Source organism: Miscanthus floridulus, chromosome 10 (genome assembly GCF_019320115.1).
Source record: "Miscanthus floridulus cultivar M001 chromosome 10, ASM1932011v1, whole genome shotgun sequence".
Taxonomy (NCBI): Eukaryota; Viridiplantae; Streptophyta; class Magnoliopsida; order Poales; family Poaceae; genus Miscanthus; species Miscanthus floridulus.
The window spans coordinates 96848892-96865745 of NC_089589.1; the positions used below are offsets into that span (position 1 = coordinate 96848892).

At 46.5% G+C, this 16854-nt stretch overlaps 2 pseudogenes; both read left to right on the forward strand.

The window, feature by feature from the left end:
• The first annotated feature begins 1449 nt into the window (after window positions 1-1449).
• Window positions 1450-16195, forward strand: LOC136489103 (uncharacterized; annotated as a pseudogene).
• LOC136489104 (uncharacterized) lies at window positions 16196-16839 on the forward strand (annotated as a pseudogene).
• The last annotated feature ends 15 nt before the right edge of the window (window positions 16840-16854 follow it).

Here is a 16854-nt window from a genome sequence, read left to right on the forward strand (position 1 = left end):
GGCAGGGCATCCAAATCGCTTAGAGAGATCACCCTACCAGTATAGTTCGGCATGGCTAGCAACTACCATATCGAACACATCAACTTCTACATCACTGACTTCAACACCGCCTACCACGCCATACTTGGTCGACTAGCTTTGGCCAAGTTCATGGCCATACCGCACTACGTCTATTTGGTGCTGAATATGCCTTCGCCTAGAGTCCTGGCCCTACGGGCCAACCTCTCCATCGCCTACGCCTATGAAACAGAGAGTCTCGCCCTTGCCGAAGCCACCGACCTCTCCATCCAGATGGCTAGCATGGTCACAGATGCTAAGACAGTGCCTGCCAGTGACCTGGAGGTCCCATTGCTAGAGCCTCCTCGTGCTTCCACCAAGTCCAAGGAAACCAAGGAGGTTGGCCTTGGCCTCGACGACCCCTCCATGACCGTGAAGATTGGGGCTCACCTCGACCCCAAATAGGAAAGCGCGCCCATCTCCTTCCTATGTGCCAACGCCGATGTGTTTGCTTGGAAACCTACAAACATGCTGGGGGTACCACGGGAGAAGATTGAGCACTCCTTGAATGTCTCACCAACCGCCAAACCGATCAAGCATAAACTTCGACGATTTGTGCCAGACAAGGAGTCTATTAGGGTAGAAATAAAATAGCTCCTAGCTGTCGGATTTATAAAAGAAGTGTATCATCCTGAGTGGTTAGCAAACCCTGTTCTTGTTCAAAAAAAGAATAAAGAATGGAGAATGTGCGTTGATTACAATGATCTTAACAAACACTGCCCTCAAGACCCCTTCGGTCTGCCTTGGATAGACGAGGTTGTAGACTCCACTGCTGGCTGTGAACTGCTCTCCTTCCTCGACTGCTACTCTGGCTATCATTAGATATCCCTAAAGGAAGATGACTAGATCAAGACGGCATTCATCATGCCTTTCGGTGCGTACTACTATACCACCATGTCCTTTGGACACAAGAACGCCGGGGCGACCTACCAAAGGGCCATCCAGACATGCCTCGATCAACAGATCGGCTGCAACATTGAAGCTTACATCGACGATGTGGTCGTCAAGTCCAAGACCATCGATAATCTCATCGCCGACCTTGAAGAAACGTTCGCCAAATTGAAAAGGTACCGATGGAAGCTGAACCCTTTAAAGTGCATCTTTGGAGTTCCATCTGGTATACTCCTGGGCTACATCATTAGTGCCCATGGCATCGAACCCAACCCCAACAATGTCTCTGCCATCACCAACATGAAACATCTAACCTGCGTAAATGACATACAGAAGCTTACGGGCTGCATGGCTGCTCTAAGCCACTTTATATCACGCCTCGATGAAAAGGGACTACCGTTCTTTAAACTCCTCAAGGCCTCCGAGCACTTCTCCTAGTCGGAGGAGGTAGATATAGCTTTCAAGCAGCTCAAGTTGTTTCTAACGAAGCCTCCGATCATGATGGCGCCTCGACCAGATGAAACTCTGCTGATCTACATCGCCGCCACTTCTCACGTCGTTAGCACAACTATCGTCGTCAAATGCGAGGAGGCCAGGCACACCTATAAGGTGCAACATCTTGTCTACTTCATCAGCGAGGTCCTTAATGATCCCAAAACTCGTTATCCTCAGGTTCAGAAACTGCTATATGTTATTCTGATCATGTCACGCAAGCTCTGCCATTACTTCAAATATTACAAGATCATCGTGGTCACCGAGTTCCCTCTGGGGGACATTCTCCGCAACAAAGAGGCCAATGGCCGCATCATCAAGTGGTCTTTCGAGCTTGGCACTTACTCCATCAAATTCAGAAGCAGGCCTACCATCAAGTCACAGGTGCTCGTTGATTTCGTCGCTGAGTGGACCGAGATCCAAGAGCCCATCACTGCTACTTGCCCCGAGCACTGGGTGATGTACTTTGATGGCGCCCTCAACATCAATGGTGCTGGTGCTGGCATTCTATTCATTATGTCGACCAAGGATAAGCTCTGATAAGTTCTCCGAATACATTTTCTAGCCTCCAACAATGCCGCCGAATACAAAGCATGTCTCCACGGACTCCGCATAGCTGTTGAGCTCGGCGTCAAACGCCTCATGGTATATGAGGACTCCACACTGGTCATCAACCAGCTCAACAAAGACTGGTCCTACTCCAGTGAGAAGATGGACGCATATTGCGTTGAAATCATGAAACTCGAAGGAAAGTTCTACGGTATCGAGTATCACCACATGGTACGAGATCAAAATCAGCTTGTCGACCACCTATCTAAGATAGGCTCTTCTCGCGCCGTGATTCCGCCTGGGGTCTTTGTTCAAGATCTCTTTATGCCACCCATTAAGGAAGAGAAGGAAGTTCAAGAAATTCCCCCCGCCGAGCAGCTGGTACTTACAGTACCCTCACCGGTCGCCGATTGGAGGGAATAGTTCATCAAGTACCTCACCAGCACCGAAGTACCCGCCGGCAAGACTGAAACTGAACGCCTAATCCATCAAAGCAAGCATTATGTACTGGTGGATGGGAACTTGATGAGGAAAAGTGCCAAGGAAGGGATACTGTAGAAATGCATCACTTAAGAAGAGGGAGTGAAACTACATCTCGAAATTCACTCTAGTTCCTACGGCAACCATGTGGCCTCGAGAAACCTGGTTGGCAAAGCTTTTTGAGATGGTTTTTACTGGCCCATGGCCATCTCTAATGCAGAAGACCTCATTCGACGTTTGTGAAGGATGTCAATTTTTTGCCAAGCAAATACACATGCCAGCACAAGAGTTGCAGACCATCCTAGCTTCATGGCCTTTTGCATGCTGGGGACTGGATATGATCGGGCCCTTCAAGCCAGCGCTAGGTGGTTTCTGATACGTGTACGTTGCCATTGACAAGTTCTCCAAGTGGATCGAATACAAACCGCTTGTTTCGGCCACTAGAAAGAAAGCAGTCGAGCTCTTCGAAGATATCATCCACAGATTCGGTCTCCCAAATAGCATTATTACCGACCTCGGAACTACATTTACTGGACATCATTTTTGGGACTTCTGCGAAGACTGATGCATCTCCATCAAATATGTCTCTGTTGCCCATCCTAGAGCCAACAGCCAGGTCGAACGGGTGAATGGCATGATCCTTGATGCCCTCAAAAAGAGGCTATATCAGAAAGAAGAAAAGCATCCAGGCAAATGGCTCAAAGAGCTACCAGCTATGGTATTGGGACTGCGCACTCAAGCTAGTCGCAGCACCGGTGTGTCTCCATATTTCTTGGTCTATGGCTCCGAAGCCATACTACCAGCGGACATTGCCTTCCGAGCACCTAGGGTGGAACATTATGATGAAGAGTAAGCTGTAGCTGTTTAGACAGAGGATGTCGATAGGGCCGAGGAAGAATGCCTAATCACCTATGTCCGCATAGCCAAATACCTAGAAGGCTTGCAGAGATACTACAACTGCAACATCAAAGGTCGTTCATTTGCTGTCGGCGACCTCGTTCTCCGCATAAAATAGAAAACTGAAGGGATGCACAAGCTCTTCTCCCCATGGGAAGGGCCCTACATGGTCAAAGAGGTTACCCGACCAGGGTCTTATCGGCTATGCGACTTGGATGGACTCGATGTCCCCAATTAGTGGCACATCGAGCACCTTATACGTTTCTATCCTTGAAATGCTCCAGATATGTACTCTCCACTCCATAATGAATGAAATTTTGGTTGCCATGATTTGTCTCCATTATTTCTCCATTATGGTTTAATCTCCATTTGTGGTCACCAGCTCTAAGCTACTACTTAACAAATGCCAATACGTGATCTCCATAAATGCTCCGCCACATTTCTCCATATCTCCAAGATATTTCACCGATAACCGAGAAGCACACGTTCTGTTCTGTGCTCTATGGAGAAGACCCAGCCTCCGATCTCTCCCTACACGTGCTATGGGCTCCGCGCTCTATGTTATGGGTGGTTGGATGTGGTTCCTTTGTCATGCATGTTCCTCCTACATGTGCACGGGCTCTGCGCTCAACGTTATGGACTATGGGCTAGCTAAGGCCAAGAGCTCAGTAAAAGAACTAACTGCTTGGACGCCACTTATACTACGTATATCTCCAAGTTATTTCACCAACCGCCGAGCAGCACATGTTCCACTCTGTTCTCTATGGAGAAGACCCAGTCTCCGATCTCTCCCTACACGTGCTACGGGTTCTGCGCTCTATGTTATGGGTGGTCGGCTGCGGTTCCTTGGTCACGCATGTTCCTCCTACACATGCACGGGCTCCACGCTCAACATTATGGACTATGGGCTAGCCAAGGCCAAAGATTTCAGTAACGAACTAACTGCTCGGACGCTACTTATACTACGTATAATTATGTTAGGGTTAACATTACAACAATTCTTCAACGAAAAACTAGCAAACTACATAAACATGCACATGTCATTGTACAACATTTAAACATATATAAATGATTGTCGTGTTCTAACTACTCTCTCTAGTTATTACAGAATGTTCTCTGAGTAGATCATTGGGCTTTGCCATCACCGTCCATCTCGCCGAATAGGTCGATGTCGCCGGCCAGCTTCTTCGCCGCGTCTTCCACCTCATCTTCTAGCTGCTGATGCTCCATCGCACCCGTCCCTCTGGTGAATCCGACCCCTATCGCTTGAAGGTCAATGGCAGGATAGTGGGACCGAACCACTGTAAGGGCGTGTGTAACGGCGATGATGATGGCATCACGGTTGAAGCTTTTGAAGTTCTCCCACGCCGCCTTGCACCTGTCGATGATGGTGTCTGGACACGGTGGCCTACTGTTGGGCTAAGGAGCCACCTCCAAGTCGAAGCAGTCAAGCACCGGTTTGACTCCAACAACTACGGCGTTGAACTTGCTCCTCTAGGTCCTGGCCTCCTGCTCTAGCACATCAAACTATGCCTTTGTCCTCCGGCGATAGTCTGCAGGCATCACAAGGGTCTGTCAAAGCCAAGAAATTACTCCAGCAGTGACTCCGACCACGAAGAACTCACCTTTCCGCTCCTTGGCCAGCTTGTCTGCCTGCCCAACTGTCTTTTTCTCCTCCTCCTGGAGTTGCATGATGGTTTGGCACAGCTGGCCGAGCTTTGCATCTTTCTCTACAAGCATAACAGTGGTCAGCAACAATATGACTGTTCAACAATGCAAAGCAGAATCACCGATACGCCATACCTTTTCACTACTCAGAGACGATCCTGAGCTGCTCGGACTTCCATTCTAGCTGCGCGGAGAGACTCGTCACATGCTCGGAGCTACGTTCCAACTGCTCGGACTTGCCCCATAGCTATTAGAACATGGCTGCCAGCTGCTTGGATAGGATGCCCTTCTGGTATTCTAGATCCTGCACGTTGGATTCAGCAAGATCCCGCTCGTGTTGGGCCCTCTAGACGTTTATCTCCATGAGTTTCATCGCCTCCTTTAGCTTTGCATTTTCATCGGTGAGGGGCTCCATCCTCTTGATCAGCTGGCACCATTGCTCGACAGTCCGAGCTATCCCCTGCAAACGCACCAAGACTATGAAGAACTCCGATCTCCAACATCAAAGATGAGCATTGCAGATGCATTACTGACCTTGATTTGCTTCATCACTGTGGCAAGATAGGACTCCAATCTCCTGAGCTCCCTGGTGGTGTCCTCCTCTTCAACAACCACCACTTTGTCACCCCGCTTGTGGAGGATTCGGATAGCTTGAGGTCATGATTCCTCACGCTCAATCTCTTCCACTTCGTCCTCCTTCGTAGCGGGAGGCACCACCTAGGGGCTCGGTGGCTGGACAGCATGGCCGACCATGCCCTCCGACGTCTCTGGGAGAGCAGCCTGCTCTTCTGGCCCCACTGGTTTTCACATCCCAGACTCCAGCGTGGTGTCGGTAACTCCAGCATCCGCCTCTAAAGACCCAGCGGCTTCTACCGTTGCCTCGGGCATCGTCGTCGCCCCATCCGCCGTCGGCGCCAACCGTTCGTCGCCACCAAGTACATCAACAGCGGCGGTCAAATCCTTTATAGGCCGCTGAGCACCCAGGGACTCTAGGATGGGGTCTGCTGGCATTGCCTTTGCCCTAGGACCAGCCCTCGGCTGCTCGTCAGTCTGGACGGGCGGGGTCAGATCCTTCGTATGCCTTGCTTTGTATCAGATTAGCTCGTCAATCGCCAAAGAGATAAGGATATGATAGCAAAACAACTCTGAGGCAAGAATACTTACGTGTTGGACTGCCGGTACACTTTCCTAAACCGACACTACCTACCCGAGCCCCCAGGCGCGGCCTGGGGTCGACTCCCGTGCCCTAGGGTGGAGGTCTCGCGGTCTTTGTCGTTGGCCTCTCCTCCACCTGCTGCTCCAGGACTCCCCTCGCCAACTGCTTGGGGACTCCCTCCCCACCTTTTGATCGCTCCTCCGCATGCATGCTACGCGTAGGCACTTTAGTTCTCGAATGAGGAGCTACTAGAGCCCCATCGTCGTCCGACCACTCAGACATCGTCGCACTCTGCGTCCAAGTGGTCCGATCACCGCCAAGCGAGATGCCACCTGGTTTATGGGGGTGGCACCCGCCATCTTCCTCTTCTTCTAGGCCGGCTCATCTGCTGCTACCCTCTTCCCCAGACTTTCTCCACCACTGAGGGAGGACTCTCTGTTCGACTAGCATTGGCGCCTTTGGATTTCGATGATGCGCTAACGGCACCCTCCTCAGGCTAAGCTGGTGGCCGAGCATCTACCGCCTACAGCCAATCGCCCCTCGACACACCCAAGAAGTACACTGCTTGTTCCTGCGAATGGATCTTTCCATAAGTGCATCAGTTCACTGCTCGGCAATGGTAAAGGATAAAAGCATGAGGAACAAAACAATTAGGATGCTTACCTGAGGAGGCAGGTTCATACAGTTGAAGGCCCTCGTCTACTTTGACATGCTGAATGAGGCATTTGGAGCGAATAGCTCTGCGGCCCACTCTAGCACTTCATCCTTCGTCTGCCTCCCCATGCTCTCTCGGGTATCGTCATTGTCACCCTTGAAGTCATAGCCCACATGGGCCCTCTCCTTGCAGGGCTGGACGTAGCGCACTATGAAGCTCGCTGCCACCAGTCCACCGTTAATTTTCATGTCCTTTATCAGGTCAAGGAGCTCCCTCACCTGCTCCATGTCGGTACTGCTCGGCTTCTCCGACCAGCTCCTCTGGTTCTCTGGAACGTGGTCGACGTCGCAGCGGATAGCAGGATGGCTCTGCTTCATGTAGAACCACATGGCATTCCACCCCTTCAGCGAGGTGTTTAGCGGTACAATGATGTACTCACCCGCCATCCCATCGTGGAGTTGAAGATACATGCCGCCTACCACCTTCGAACCGCCTCTACCCTTCTTCTTCAGCCAGAATAGATGACGGAAGAGGTTGAAGTGGGGAAGAACTCCGGATATGTCTCATAGAAATGGATGAAGATGGAGATGTGCAAGATGGTGTTTGGGTGGAGGTTGCACAGACTAATGACCCAGAACTCTAGTAGATCCCTCAAGAAGGGATGAACAGGAAAACCTAACCCACGCCAGAAATAATCCGCAAAAACTACGGCTTCGTTGGTATGGGGCATTGGAAAGGGCTCACCGCTGGCTGGCCGCCATCCAGCAGTGACACGGTCTGGGAGAATGCCCGCTTCCACCATCATGTTGATCTCCACCTCCCCCATGACCGACGGCATTCACTCGTTGTTGCGGCTGGCTCCGACGGTCGCCTTCTTCGGGTTTCTAGCTCCCTTCTTCGGCGCCATCTCTCAGATCTGTTTTTGAATTGGCGGCAGGAGCGCGTATGAATATAAAAGTGTGAGGGCTGAGGAGGAAGATGAAACAGCAAAATGGCAAAGGTGGGAGCGCGGAGTGTGGCGGCGCTGTTATAAAGCACTCCCCCCACCTTTCGCATTCAAGGGGTTTTGGGAAACTGCTCCGATGATTTGCGCCACTCCGAATTCTCCGCAACAGCGTGGTGGGCCGTTAACTAGGCTTTCGTGCAACTACAGCCCATATCACCCATTTATCGCCGTAATTTGTTACTACTCACCGAATATTCAGCAACTTCTCCGTCATCTGTTATGGCTCAGTAATTACTACTGTACAGCCATTACTCTGGTTTTTTCTCCAAGATTTGTTTTCTCCATGATTTCCTCTTGTGGCTCGGGGACTGCGTCAGCACTACAACTTGGTTCTTCACCACACTAGGGACTTTCATCTGTTGACTGTTGTTTCTAACCCTGGCACCACATGACCACGTCACCTACTGTCATACTCGGGGACTAAGTGGGCACACTTCACCTTACAGTGAATGTGCTTTTCTCATCTCGAGGCTACACCCGGGGACTGGCTGCCTGCTCGGCCGGTCTTCTACTTTTCTTCTACTTTGGACCCTGGCACCACATGACCACGTCACCTACTGTCAGGCTCAGGGACTAAGTGGGCACACTTCACCTTGCGGTGAGTGTGTTTGCTTTAATCTAGAAGACTCCACTCCTCCTGAAGTTGAAGAAGACTATCTCCCTTTCTCATGGTCGGACTCTAAGTGGGCACACTTGGTCCACTACGAGGAAATTTTCAATTTTGAACTTGAGCTCCTTACATCCTTATGGCAAGCCTTACTTGGGATACACTGCTCGGCGATGGTTCACACTGCTCGGCGACGGTTCACAGCTGCTCGGCGATGGTTCACACTACTCGACGATGGTTCACAACTGCTCGACGATGGTTCACACTGCTCGGCGATGGTTCATAGCTACTCAGCGATGGTTCACACTACTCGGCGATGGTTCACAACTGCTCAGCAACTCATCATGGTGGTCGGACCATGAGTTTGACTGCTCAGCTTTGTTCGCACCTGCTCGGACAAGCTCAAGACGGCATTGCACAACAGATACAAGGCGCTCGAGGACTAGCTGTGCGGGGTACAACCCTGGATACCCATAGCAGACCACATGGGCTGCGCCCCTAGGGGTAGCCTAGCCCACAAGATGAAGCCTTTGCGGGCACGACGCTGCTCGGCGCCACCCGTAAGACATCAGGAAGATATCCTGAAGATACTATGAGATCTGTTAGGATACGTATGATCCCATGATTCCTGTAATCTGTTATTACTTTCTGGTTATCTCCTAGATCTAACCGACTTGTAACCCTGCCCCCGGACTATATAAGGCGAGCAGGGACCCCCTCCAAACTCATGCAATATCGTACGATAGCCAATACAATCCAACAGACCACAGGAGTAGGGTATTACGTCATACTGATGGCCTAAACCTGTCTAACTCGTGTGTCTCTGTTGCCTTCTTGTTCTCGATTACACGCATCTCTGCCGATCAATCTACCTTCATGCGATACCCCTCGGAGGACTGTCGATGATATTCTGTCAACACATAATAATTTAAATTTGTTTATTACAAACCATAATAATTTATTACAACCAACAGTAATTTAAATTTCTAGAACTTCCCACCATCGTACCATGGGCTCGGAGAAGTGCAGATCATTAATTTCGTATGCCAAAATGTCACTAATGCAGCGCAATGTATTACTAGTGCACTCTCCCTTGCTTCACAAGATTGTTCACGTGGTCTACTGATGACAATCAGCATTGGTTGAGAATCTTCCCTCCTAGTCATAAGAATTTTTTCCTGGATTTCCTCTGAAGTGAGAACAGGGCCACCATATTCCCATTTATAACGATCCAATTGATACATGGCCTGGTTTATAATAGTTTCAAAGCTACAACTTGTGTATGTTATGTCATTCTCCTGAATCTGCAAGTGTTGGGAAAACTGTGGTTATTAGAACTATGCATATATATAGACATAACAATTAATCTGGATATAAGTTATGAGACTGACCACATTATCTATGTTGTCCTCAGCAAGCTATGCACAAAACAGTCCAATATCATGGTGGAGGCCCACATTCAAAGCTGCAATCCTCATGGAGGAGTATGTAGGAATATTGTACCCAATATTTTGAAGCGCCCTTAAACATTCTTGCACAACATATTTTTGTGCACTAATGTCGTGAGGTTGACCGCTGCCAATCCTATCGATGTATAAAACCATACCTTGTTGGTTGCCCGCTCTAGCGAGAATAGAAAAGCCAATTCAACATTGCTTGAGTCCACCATCTATAGGGAAAGTACCCACATTGATGTAATCGACCCCAAAATTTGAGAGTGTCTCTCTGAACCATGGTATAGGGTGAATTGTTTACATTTAAGAATAATATATATCAGAACAAAATATCTATAGAGGTGTCTTTAAAACATGTTACTTACTATGCTTGGATATGGGTGTTGTGCTCTCCCCAATGTTGGTCGGAAGCCCAGATCATATGCATAATTGCCAGAACTTGGCAAATCCGACGAAGGGAGACTGTCCATCTCTTCTCCTAAATTTATGTCAAGGAAGAAAAAAGTTATTAATAACTTTATAACTTATGCACGAACAAGGTGTGTTGACCCATGCTTTGCTACGAGCCATACAACTACTAAATTCAAAGTCAAAGTGTAGACAAATATTCCTCACATGCATTGAAGAGTTAACAAATATTCCAACAATTGTTTGAAAAATACAATTACAAGCATAATCTTGAAAAATAAACGTAGACTAATCTATCAACTGCAGTACCACATAGCAGAGAACAATTCTGAATAGCGATTACAATCATGCTGGGCGTTATTGGATTTCCACCCTTGTCCCGCTTCAAAACCTCGGCCTCCTGCTTGCAAACCCATGCTCAACCTTTTTCTCACAAGTGCCATCTTTCATGTATGCACCAAATGCCATAATGGCTTCATCTTTGGTCTCATATCTCTTATACCAATTGTCACAAAATCTTAAGATTTGTTTCTGGCAGTCAGCCCATTGATGGTAAACACCGGGCTCTTTGCCACGGAAAACAACATACCAAGGCATGGTCCTACCAAAACATCAATTAGTTAACAAAAATCATTATGAAAAATTAGCCACGGCCAAGCTAAACGAGGGCACCGGCCACCGGCGGCGAGCGCGCGGGGCACGGGGCGCGGCGGCGCGCGGGGGGCATGAGATGCTGTGGCATGCATGTTGGGCACGGCATGGGGCGAGGCGGCACACGCGCAGCGCACGGGACGTGGCGGCGCGCACACAGGGCACTGGATCTAGCCGGGAGGCCACCGGTGGGCGCGCGGGGCACTGGATCTAGCCGGGAGACCACCGGCGGATGTCGCCGAGAGTGAGTGTGGAGGGGAGAAGGGGGGAAAGGGATTGCAGAGAGGACTCACCATGGGCGCGCACATGGTGCACCGGCTGTCCGGGCCACTGGACGGAGAAGGACACGGCGGAGGAAGGAGGCGGCGGCGGCGAGGATGGACGCGACCGCGGAGGAGTGAGGCAGAGGTAGCCGTTAGAAAAAAAAAATCAGCTTCTAAGTGTGTTATATATAGGGGGTAATTTACACAGGCAATTTTAGCAAATAACCTCCCGTGGTAATCATTAATACAGGTGGTTTTCTTAATAAGCCGCCAGTGGAAATAAAAAAAATAAAAGGGTGTCCCAATAGGGAATCGAACCCACCACCTGAGGATTATGAGTTTCAAGTGTGACCATTGTGCTATGCTTTTGAGTTTTGACATTCTTGCTTTCGGAATTGTTTTAACCATAAAATTATTTCAAAAATGACAGCTTCAAGCTTGATTTTGAGACACCAAATGATTTCTACTGAAAAAGCCATGATAATGAAAGTTGTAGAACTCATCAAGATCTACAACTTTTGTTTTGGTCATCTTTTCATGTCACTAAATTTGAACAATTGAAATTTATAATTTCAAGAAATGACAGCTTCAAACAAGAATTTGACATACCAAATAATTTTTACTGAAAAAGTCATGAACATAAAAGTGTTAGTACTCATCGAGCTCTACAGCTTTTATTTTGGCCATTCCTTTGTCCGACAAAGTGTTAGTCAACATTATTCATAAATCCATAAATCTCTCACATAAGTCATGAACATAAAAGTTGTAGAACTCATCAAGCTTTATAACTTTTATTTTGGTCATTCCTTCATCCGAAAAAAGTTTTAGTCAACATTGTTCATAAATCCATAAATCTCTTACATAGTTTAAAACTATGTGAGAGATTTATAGATTAAAACTATGTGAGGGATTTATGGATTTGTGAACAATGTTGACTAACACTTTGTCGGATGAAGGAATGATCAAAATAAAAGTTGTAGAGCTCGATGAGTACTACAACTTTTATGTTCATGACTTTTTCATTTGAAATCATTTATGGTTTTAAAATGTTGTTTGAAGTTGTCATCTCTTCAAATTCATATTTTGAGTTGTTCAAACAAAGTCGCATGGACACATGACCAAAATAAAAGTTGTAGAGCTTGATAAGTTCTACAACTTTTATATTCATGACTTTTTGAGTTCAAACCATTTGATGACTCAAAATTTTATTTGAAGTTGTCTTTTATTGAAATTCAAAATTTGAATTATTTTAAAATTTAGTCACACGAAAAGATAACTAAAATAAATTGATAGAGCATGATTTTAGAGAAATTTAGGAAAAAAATCATCACATTTGGAGTTATTATGAGAGAGAAATACAAGTTACAAATTTTAGGCAGTGATTAAAAAGAGAAATCACACTTGTTCATGTGACAAGTGTGATTTCTCTTTTTAATCCCTGTCTAAAATTTGTAACTAGTCTTTCTCCCTCATACTAACTCCAAATTTAATGATTTTTTTCCTATTTTTTTTCTAAAATTATGCTCTATCAATTTATTGTGTTCTTACTGCTATTAGTTGGCAAACTTCTGATGTGCCTTTGTTTGAACAATTCAAATTTTGAATTTCAACAAATGATGGCTACATGCTTAATTTTGAGATACCAAATGATTTCTACTAAAAAAGTCATGAAAATAAAAGTTGTAGAACTCATCAAGATCTACGACTTTTGTTTTGGTCATGTTTTCATGTCACCAAATGTGAACAACTCAAGTTTTGAATTTCAAGAAATGATAGCTTCAAACAAGAATTTGACATACCAAATGATTTCAGATGAAAAAGTCATGAACATAAAAGTTGTAGTACTCATCAAGATCTACAACTTTTATTTTGGTCATTTCTTCATCCGACAAAATTTTAGTAAACTATATGAGAGATCTTTGGATTTGTGAACAATGTTACTAAAAGTTTGTCGGATGAAGAAATGACCAAAATAAAAGTTGCAGAGCTCGATGAGTACTACAACTTTTATGTTCATGACTTTTTCATTTGAAATCATTTATGGTTTCAAAATTTTGTTTGAAGTAGTCATTTGTTGAAATTCAAAAGTTTCATTGTTCTAATTTAGTGACATGACAAGATGATCAAAATAAAAGTTGTAGAGCTTGATGAGTTCTACAACTTTTATGTTAACAACATTTTTATTTTAGATCATCTACTGTTCTAAAATTCAATTTGAAGTTTTGAAATTCAAATTTTTAATTTTTCAAATATATTTTTTATTTTTTTTGTAAAGTTGAAAATATAGAATTATATATATATATATATATATATATATATATATATATATATATATGTATATATCAGCAAATTGTATATATATATATACATATTTATACATATATGGAATATATAAAAATATTCTATACATTTCGAATTTGAATGGAATACATAAAAAGAATCGAAAATTAAAATGGAAAAATATTTTTCCTGGCGGTGGCTAAAACAAACCGTCAGTGGAAATCTATCTACACTGGCGGTTGATATTATGAACCGCCTGCGAAAATCATTTGTACAGGCAACCCAAGCCACCTATACAAATGCGTAGTATATATGTCTGCGCGCCAAGGCCTCTGAAAATTTGAAGTCTGGTGGCGCATTTCTTCTTCCCCGAGACACCGTTAGGCTACCCAAAAATTCCACCGCCGCCGCGCCATCCCGCCCCACACCTCGCCGTCCCCGCCTGCGTCGCCGGAGCCCCGCCCACCTCGGAGCCACGCCGTCTCAGCTGGAGCCCCGCCCGTCTCGGAGCTCCACAGTCTCGCCGGAGCCTGCCTCGGAGCCCCGCCCGCCTCGGAGCCACGCCATCTCGGCCGGAGCCCCACCTGCCTCGGAGCCGCGCCGGAGCCCCATAGTCTCGCCGCGCCCCTCGGAGCCCCTCCCCGTCGTCAGAGAACCCTGGGACGATTGCGCCGTCATCCAGGTCTACCGCGCGCGCGTCGTCCAGGTCTGCATCTCGCCTCTGTGCTCCTAGCGTGCTTCGTCGGCCCCCGTGCCACTGTGCGCTGCCTGCCCCTGTGCCGCCGCGCGCGCTTCCTGCCCTGGAGCGCCGTCGGGCATGCCGCTCGCCTACCTCGGCCGGCCCATCTGGCACACCTAGGCTAAAACTCTAACCGGCCCATTAAGGGCTTGTTTCATCATTTTTACTTCTATATTATGTGTAAAAATAAATTATTTGTATTGTCGAATATTAATTTTATATTATGCTGGTTATTATTTGTACATTGTTGGATATAAAAATAAATTAATTCTAGGGTAGCATATTTGAGATTGCTTAATTTATAGTAATAGTTTTTGTTATCCGATGGGTGTGGAATATTTGTGGTAGCCTATTCATGATATGTATATTTATTGTACGTGCTATGTATTTTCATGCTATGTATTTATTGGATGCACATATATTTTCATGATATGTATTTTCATGCACATATAATAGATGCACATATATTTCCATGCTATGTATTTATATATTGTACGTGCTGTTAATTGATGCTTACATAACAATAATTATTCACTAAATCAGAATTAGCTTGATAAGTTCTCCAAACAATGGTGACAAGGCGGGTGCCCAACCAAACAGTGGTGATGATGCGGGTGCCCAAGGACCAGTCTCGCAGGACAACACCACCAGTAGTGGACCGTGGAGTTCGTGGTCCGATCCGTGCCCTAGCATAGATAGGGCGGCTCGTTGTGCTGAAACCCGAGACCCTACTTACAATCCAATAGAGGAGGAGGTACAATTTAATAAATTCAATGAAGGGCTACGAGGGGTTGTTATTCATATCTATACCTACGTACCGAATATATATAGATATATGACTGGTTGTTCTTCGTAGATAACTTCTCAATTGCGGAACCAAACAGAGGAAGATGCATCAGATTCTGCACCAGAGGCAACTGAGACCACCGCCGAAGATAGGAAGCGGAAACGTGGGGATCGGGGCGTAAACTAGTGGCCGGATCGTACATATTCTGTTACAGAAATAAGCCCGAAAGGAGAGCCCGTACAACCTGTAGAGGTGGCAGCTAAGTATCGAAACGCCATTGGTTAACTTGTTAGGGACAATCTTGACATCTCAATCTCTAATTAGAAACTAGTGCTGAAGAAAACCAAAAAGGACTTGTGGAAAAAGTTGAGAACAAGGTTTATTTTCCGAGGCGATCGCGAGACACGAGCTGTTGCGAAGGAGTATGCAATGAGGCAGTGTGCAATCAGCTTTCATAACTCAAGGTCTGAATTGAATACCAAGTTCGTGAAGAAAGGGTTGGACACAACAAAGAAGTACCCGAAAATTCCAGCAACTAACTGGAAGACCTTTGTTGAGCAGAAGACATTGGAAGAGTTCTTATCTAAGAGTCAAGCCAATAGTGAACTTGCAAAGAAGAACATATACCACCACCGCCTTGGCACTGGTGGTTACAAGCGTGCGATTCCCAAATGGCAGGCAGACAAAGCTACTAGGAAGGCGGCAGGGTTACTGGAGGTACTCGAAAGGGTAGTAAACTGGCTTCGTGCGCGACAACCACAAGAAAGTGCGTCTGGTTTGTCGTGGCCAGATCCAATGACTGATGAAGTAGCCAAGAATATTTTGGCCATGGCAGCTAAGCAGAAGGAAGGATCATTCAAGCCATCAAGAGAGAGGGACACCCTTAGTGTTGGTTTGGGTAACCCAAAGCACCCCGGTCGTGTGCGAGGCGTCTCGTCCCGATTGGGCTGGAAGGAAGGATTTCCTGAGCATGCTGAGATGTACAAAAAACGTGACCGCTACAAGGAAGTTTTGAGAGATATTTTTAAGGAGGAGGCTAAGCAAGAAATGAAACAGATGTTGGTTAAAATCATGGCCAATCCTGATTCTGAGATAAGGCAACAATTGGCTAGTGTTTCATCAAGTCAACAAGTGCCCACAATGCAGCCGCCGCAGATGATCACACACACGCCACAGATGCAGATGGTCATCATGCAACCCGTGGATTCTCTAATAGTTCCAAGCAGTATCGAATCTATGGCAAATAGGGAGCACTATGCAGTTGATGACCTCGTCACATCAATAGCTTGCTCCCTAGTTATACCATATGGTATCACCAATGTTCATACGACAGAAGTTGCCACCGGTATGGTGATCCTAGGCCGTGACTACCACAACAAGAAAATGCCAAAGGAGTAATGCAGGGTAGAAGTGTTGATAGTAGTGGAAGGACATAGGGATGACTTCCTAGACATCCCCACTCCTGACGATGTCGAGAAACACGGTCAAGCTATCAACGAGTTCATCTTATGGCCCAACGGGACATTAGGTTGAATGATACTATTCCATCAATGCCATTTTTCATAGCGGATGATGAAATAGGGTTCTCACATGCAGCCTCGCCATCTCAAACCCCTTTAGAGCCCGAACCTAACCCAACATCTCCAAACCCACCATCTCGTAACGCACCACCATGACCAGAACCTAATCCACCACCACCATTTAGCCTCCACACCATCTCAGAACCTGTACCTAGCCCACCACCATCGACAACCATGAATCCACCATCATCCCCGGGCAAGAAGGATGCCTCGTCCTAATTCTGTGCCAAAAAT